Below are 7,486 nucleotides of genomic sequence, written 5' to 3' on the forward strand. Positions count from 1 at the left end.
GACACCGTTATGGTGGTGGAAAAATTAAAGACTCCACCAGGAATTATCCCATGATGCCTTTGTGTAAGAAAACTACATTAAAATGATGGACAAAGATGGAAACGTACAGAAATAAGTCCTGCTGCTAATTTAATTATTATTATTTCTTTATTAATATTATTTTTATATTATTATTTATTTTTACGTTGGTGTTTTGTGATGTGCTGGTAACTGACACTGGTCACTGGATTTACTTGGACCAGTTTTTGTAGAGAGTTGAAAACAGTACTGTTCTAGTTCCTGGTACTAGTTTTTTTTCTTTTGTGATATATTTTGTTCTGATTCCCGTCAGTGTAACAAACTGACCACAGGAGGCAGCAGAGTCCCTGCAGCTTTTTTTTCTCCATGGACTTCTGTGTTAAAGTCAAATATTTTGTTAATCATTTTCTTTGGGTTTTGAACCCAATTTGGCCAAATTTTATTTATGGCCAAACGCGTTGTTTCCCTGTGACCTTGGTGTGGCAGCCATGTTTTCACTGGCACCGATTGTCCATGTCTTGGGTTGGTCCCTGGTCCCAGAACAGACTCGGTACCTCAGATAACCGATCCCCGTCTACAGAGTAAAGAATATAAAGTACAGAACGTCCAAGTTCCGTCCCCACAGATGCAGCAGAACGACTTCCTGTCGGCCTTCAGGGAGGAGAGCTGCAGAGAGAGCCTGACAGTTTTGGGAGGTGCAGAGAGGAGGAGGAGGAGGAGATGTGTCCTCCACTGAGACCCGGGCTAGAAGAAGAAGATATGGAAGGGACAAAACACTGCAAAGACACATTTATATCTGCAGTAGAAATATCCCTAAACAGAGTATTACTCCGTCTGTAGTAGGACAGCAGGAAGTCGGAGGTGAAGAAAAAAAAAAAAATCTCCGTATGAATTTAGTTTCCTGTGGATTTGTATGAAACTGATGTGAAGAATGTACAGCAGGAGATGTCATCGTTATTTATCCTGATGACCTTTGACCTTTGTGGATGTTGAAACTTTGGACACATTTAACGCTGCAGGAGACTGTGGTCTGAGTCTAGAACCTAAAACTGAGTCGGTCTGTGAACAGACGCTCATTTAAATCATGCTGAATTTTACTGGAGAAGAACAACGGAACAAAGACCTCAGAGGAACATGAGAGGAGACGTCTCACTGGGAGATGAAGAAGAAGAAGAAGAAGAAGAAGAAGAAATCATCTGGATTCCACTCTGAAGAACTCATAATGTTCAATACTCAAATTTATTTTATCAGGAAAAGAAGAAGAAGGAGAAGTGGTTGATTTGGGTTTTTATTTAGAGCAGTTTAGTCTGTGATGGTCTGTAGTGGTCTGTGGTGGTCTGTGATGGTCTGTGATGGTCTGTGGTGGTCTGTGGTGACTGCGGTGGTCTGTAGGTCTGTGATCGTCGTCGTCTTCATCATCGTCTACAGTCACTGAGTCCATGAGGTTTGAACAGACTTTTGTTTCTACGTCACCGTCCTTGGCTGCAGCGTTAAACCCCAGACTCCACCATGTGGTGTGAAGTGGAACTGCTGCGTTGGTCAGCTGTCCAGACTGGTGCCTGGATGAGTCCCAGCCCACAGACGGTGACTTCACCACCAGAGAACTTTGTCTTCAGTCGCTGCCCAGTGTGGAACTGATTGACCTGCTGGTACTGTACGGAGCCAGTCTGGTGGAACCATCGGTTCCTGACTGCTCTTTATATTCACTTCCCCTGAAAACATTTATCTTTCACACATTTTCAAATAATCCCACAATCCCCGGCTCTGACGACCGCAGGCCGTTAATGTGGATCTTCACAGGACGCCTTTAAATATGATATTGATCCTGGAACAGTTCCAGGTGATTCACTTTTTATCGGTACTCAGCAGCGATGAGCCTTTTGACAGGAAAATAAAATGTCACGGATGAAAAGAAACCGTTGTTTCTATTGATCCCTGTCACTGGTGAAGTTCCTGGTACTGTCTGAGGTCCTGTGGTGAACAGACAAACAGTTCTTAGTATCGTTCCCTTTATCGTTACTCTGAGTCTGGGGTCTGGTACTGTTTATTCCCACTGGTGTTATTTTCTGGTGCTGTCTCGTGGGCTTGTATTTGAAGCAGAATTGTTCCTGGTACTGTTGTAACGTTACCAGTTCAAGGCAGGTTTCCAAAGACATGCAGATTTTATGGGCTGTGCTGTAACTCTGTGGAAAAGAAAACAGGAAGGTCACAGGTTCAATTCCCAGTCTCTCTTCTCCACGTTCTTCCACAAACCGACCACAGGTGGGAATGGTTGTTTTCAGAACCGACCACAGGTGGGAATGGTTGTTTGTGACTCTAACTTATTTACCCACAATTCCGTCATGTACGTCACAGAGGCTGCCGTGAAATGACACTTTAATCCTCGTTGACGTTGAGAGTGAAAGGATTGAGGAGTGAATTAGTGGCGACAGATGCCGCGTGTTCTCGTCCCTGAAGGAATCTGTGTCTGTTTTAATGCGAATCAAACGCGGCTGTGATTTTTAACTTTTAATTCTTCCACACTGAGACGGCCATCAAGCCTAATGAAAGTGGTTTTCTGACTCTGATGATATAATTATTCGCCTTCTCGTAGACCACTGCTCCGACTTGGATCAATGATCAGAATCAAAGACAATTACAGTTATGAAACAGCCGCTCCAATCAGCATCAAATTGAAATTGTTTATCCGCCGGTCTGCACTGACGTGGAGGGGTGGAGGGGGGCGCTGTAATTGCGAGACACTTCATAGAAGCCAATCCAAATCCCCTCAGACAGATGACATATTCGTCCTGTCCAACGGTCGCTGCCAATTTCTCTGGGTGACAGTTAAGGCCTGATTGTTGTGGCTGTGATTTTTATTTCTCTGCTCCACACTTTATTGATGTTTAGCAGCTGCTGTCGTGACACGTGTTCGTTCAGCTACATCCAGAGTGAATCACTGAGGGACAGGAGAAAAAAGAAAGAGGGTGTATTCCCCCCCCCCCCCCCCGATCACTCTTCACTTTAATTAACGCTGCAGCCTTAACGCTAACGTAGAAAAACAGACGATGCTAAAGATAAAGACGTTAGCAGCGTTAGGACGGGTTTTATTTAAAAACCTGTTAACGGGCTTTTAAATAAAGGAGAAAAGGAAGAAAATTAAGTTGTTAAAATCCAAGGGAGAAAATAACTCAGAAACAAAAAGACTTGAGACTAATCAGAGAGAGTTGGAGAAATGATGAACGTTTATTTATTACATGTTATTACCATGACGTGTCATGATTCGTGGAGCTGGAACCGATTCCAGGGGAGGGAGGGGCTACACACATATATATTTTTAGCCTCTTGCTAATCCGCTATCTCCAGTCTCACTAATACCTTCATTTCCTTTTCCTTTAGTCAAACACAGCCATTGTGTTAAATGTTAGCACTCCAATAACTGTGAAGAGAACAGTCGCTAACAACAATCGGAGTTTTTCATTTATTCTTGATGAAAAAATTCTGGACCAGGATTAGATTACTTGTTTTCAGATGTCTGGTTAGCTCCCCCTACAGGTCAGGAAAGGGAAACTACTTTGCATGCTCAGTGCTGCAGAATATCTTTTTTTTATTTCCCTCTATTTTAGTCTGTTGAGTGGTTTGATCTCCAGAAAGTTAAGATATTTTCCAGCAGGTTCCGTCTGACTCAGCTCATTTAAATATTGACTCACTGTAGAGGTTTAATTCTGCAGGAATCCCCAGATTAACTGTCAGACCTTTGTTTCTGTCAAACTTCACACAGAGAAATACTGACACACTTTTGTCTGCCAGAAAAAAAAAAAGAATAATATAAAAAAAAAAAAATCCACCGCCGCTGCTTAAACTCTACAGTGACTCTGATTAAAAAGAAGAAAAAGAAACAAAAAAAAAAAAAGAACAACAACAAAACCACCTCCCCCGTCCTTCCTCTTCAGATGAGGAGACGCAGCCTTTCATTATTTCCCTCTCGGCCTCAGATGAATCACAAACACTTCTCACTTTGATTCTGTGTCTGTTTGTGGAACTTCCAGCTCTTATTTCATTAAAATCAACTTTAAATACATGTAAATGAGTCTGGAACAAAAGAGCCGCAGCCAATTAAAGGAATTCTATCCCTTTGAACAATGTAGGGGAGCTGACCCTGCTCCTCCGCACGCCCCTCCACCTCCTCCACCTCCTCCACCTCCTCCACCTCCTCCACCTCCTCCTGCCTCATCACCTACCACTGGTTCCTAAACAAAGACATCAGAATATTCATAATTAGAAAACACACACGTGTGTGTGTGTGTGTGTGTGTCCACAGGGAGGAGCACTAGAACACTGTAAGGTGCAAATAAACAGTTTTATCTTCAAAGGAGGTAAAGAAAAAGTCAAAGATATTCATTTATTCTGGTTTGTTCTAATTACATTTTATTCAGGGACAGAAAAAAAATCACAGTTTGTTGTTGGTTCGTTTCGTGGCCGTGTTTTCGTAGATTTGGGGCTGATTTCATCCGTGTTCTGTTTTGTTGTCATTTGATAAATTTCGTTGTCATTTTTTTAATTTTTCTATTTATTTGTGGTCCAGATTCTTTGATATCATTCTTTTAGCTTCAGGTTTGGCTAATGTTCCTGTGTGTTTAGATTCAAACGCTCTGCTCTGTGTTTCATCCATATTTAATCACTGCCTACAGTAATTAAAGAACTTGAGAGATGGGTTTTTTTCTGCTAATAAATGCAGGAACACGTGGAGGCTGAAGCTGTTAGCAGTGAGTCGAGTGAGGAGAAGGAGAGAGTTGGAGGTGAAAGGTGGAGCGACGTGCTGCTGCTAATGGACCTGATTCTCCATCAGCAGCTAAATGAGCCGTCAGCCGTTACTGCTCTCACTCACACTAATCAGTACCGATTACTGACACACCAACCCACAGTCAGTTGCACTCTTTCACACCTGCTCCGGGGCCAGGTACTGTTTCTTGATCGTCTGTCGCACTGACATGAATGCAGTGATTATTGTTGTCTGTAGAGCACAGCGCCATCTAGTCAGACGTGTTCCACTTAATGACCTCACAGAGTGGTCGCTGATACTGCCTTATATCTCCAAGGTCAGGGGTTTGATTCCTTAGTACGTTTTTTTTTCCGTCTTCTTAAATTTTGCCTCATCTTAGAAAACTGTTGGAAGTGGGTAAAAAGTGGGGGTTGTTTTTGGTGCAAAAGGCAAAAAAAAAATCCCACTACAATTTCCATAATATATGCACAAATATATATAAAAAAATTTGATCTAAAAAAATAACTAAATCTAAATATCTAAAGTATAAATATTTATAAACTTGAACATTTGACCAGCTGAGTTCTGAGTGGAGGAATCAGCGCTGGTTAGAGGAGGAAAAAAAGTTCCTGTGTCCCAGGCTCGGTGCTGAGTACTGTTCACAGAGACCTCCAGGACTTTAATGCCTCCTCTGGTGACCGTTCAGAAGTTCTACAGACTGCTGCAGCAGCACCTAGAGGACAGTTAAGTGATTTTTTCCTATAGATTTTCCCCTTAAATGCCCCTCCACGGCTCTGAGAGGACGGAGGGTAATTGTCCTTTACCTCCATTAGCAGCAACATTAAAACTAATAACAGGTTTCACTTCAACTCTGGGACCAAAACTATTAACAGAGAAAGAAAATTTCCAAGTGTGACCTCATATTTGACCAGAAACGCTCATTTCCTGTAAGCGCCCCAAAACAATTGGTTTGAGTCGAATCCCACTTTTTGCAGCATTAAAGTCCAAACTGGAGAACATTAACGCGGCTAATCGCCTCCTCTCCTGAGAAGAGACATTAGAGAAGAAGGATTGTTGGTGTTATTGTGCCAGACGAGCGTTAGCCTGCGCCGGCTCTGCTCCGCTGCTACAGTAGCTGCGGCTCTGCCAACTGGCCCCGAGAATAATCCCGCTCTGACTAATCCCTGAACACAGGGACCATGAGCTGCAGCTCAGATGAACACTGCTGCTCCACTTGGTGCTGCGGTCCAGACACTTACACCATCACAGCCTCTCTGTGCCGTCCAAACCGCTACGGCAGCTAGCCGTCCAAACCGCTACGGCAGCTAGCCGTCCAAACCGCTACGGCAGCTAGCCGTCCAAACCGCTACGGCAGCTAGCCGTCCAAACCGCTACGGCAGCTAGCCGTCCAAACCGCTACGGCAGCTAGCCGTCCAAACCGCTACGGCAGCTAGCCGTCCAAACCGCTACGGCAGCTAGCCGTCCAAACCGCTACGGCAGCTAGCCGTCCAAACCGCTACGGCAGCTAGCCGTCCAAACCGCTACGACGGAGCAGAAACGGCTCCTGTCGGAGGGCGGGGTTACCGAAACGCATTTAACGTGTGAATACCATACAGGGAGTCAGCAATTGAACCTGTGACCGACTTACTGTAAGGCCAGAGCACCCTCCGTGGCGCCACCATGTGGCCTATTTTAAGAACATTGTAAGAGATTGCAAAAAAATACGTTATCAATTCTTATTAAGTCGGTGATGATCAAAGACAACATCGTTGTGTTTGAACATGACGTCAGTGGTGACGCGGTGTCTTCAGTGTTTCAGGTTTGAACCTCAAACAGCTGCTGTTTTAATGTTGTTTTTCTCAGAGTTTAAAACCTACAGACTCAGAGGCTGAGGGTGTGTGTGTGTGTGTGTGTGTGTGTGTTTAACGTCTTTGTTCAGCCGACGTTTCTCTCGGTGTTTCTTATCGATGCACAGATCACAGCCTGGTTTTCACCGTGTTTTACACCAAAAACTACAGCCTGACCTTTAGGTCTGTCTTCACTGCAGCTCAAAGACCCGCGGAGCCCAGTGACCCAGTTCTGATCCACTCTGACTCCCACCAGCTTCTGCCACTTAGTCCTTTATAGGGGTGACCATGTGGACCATGTGGACCATGAAGTTTTTGGTTTCTTGGTGTGGCCCATATTTTAGATCATACATTTATATATTTGTATATTTACACGTTTGAAATACTTTTATTTTTGTACTGACGTTGACCAGTATCAGCTGTAGTCCTGGAGCCTACAGGCCAGTGTGGGACCTGTATTTTTAGTGTGGCCCAGTTTCATTGGGCCGTACCATAGACGTGGTCTAAATATACCAGACTGTGGTTCATAAGAGTTGGAGACTTTGAACCAACACGACCAGATTCTCTGTCCTTTTTATAGAATGTTGGTGGTGTGTGTTTAAGTCCCTGTGTTTCCATCTGTGATCCTCACCCCCCCCTCACCCCTCAGCCCTCACCCCTCCAGCCCTCCAACCCTCTCAGGCCTTCACTAACCTCCTGCTCTGCTCACATTCATCTACAAAGCCCCCCCCCACTCCTCCGTGGACCTCAGGTCTGCTGCTGTTCTTCTTCTTCTTCATCATCCCTGTCTTCAGCTCTGGACCTCTGGGTTTCCTCCTCCTCCTCCTCCCTCCTCCCCCCCGCACCCGCCCCCCCCCCCCCCCCCCCCCCCCCCCCCCGC

At 44.7% G+C, this 7,486-nt stretch overlaps 1 long non-coding RNA gene across 3 annotated transcripts in view; it reads left to right on the plus strand.

Annotated features, from left to right (window-relative positions):
• LOC112486890 (uncharacterized) overlaps window positions 1-7,486 on the plus strand; it is an 87,321-nt gene that overhangs the window by 56,309 nt on the left and 23,526 nt on the right. The window lies entirely within an intron of this gene.

The sequence above is a fragment of the Cynoglossus semilaevis genome, chromosome 3 (genome assembly GCF_000523025.1).
Source record: "Cynoglossus semilaevis isolate Cse_v1.0 chromosome 3, Cse_v1.0, whole genome shotgun sequence".
Taxonomy (NCBI): Eukaryota; Metazoa; Chordata; class Actinopteri; order Pleuronectiformes; family Cynoglossidae; genus Cynoglossus; species Cynoglossus semilaevis.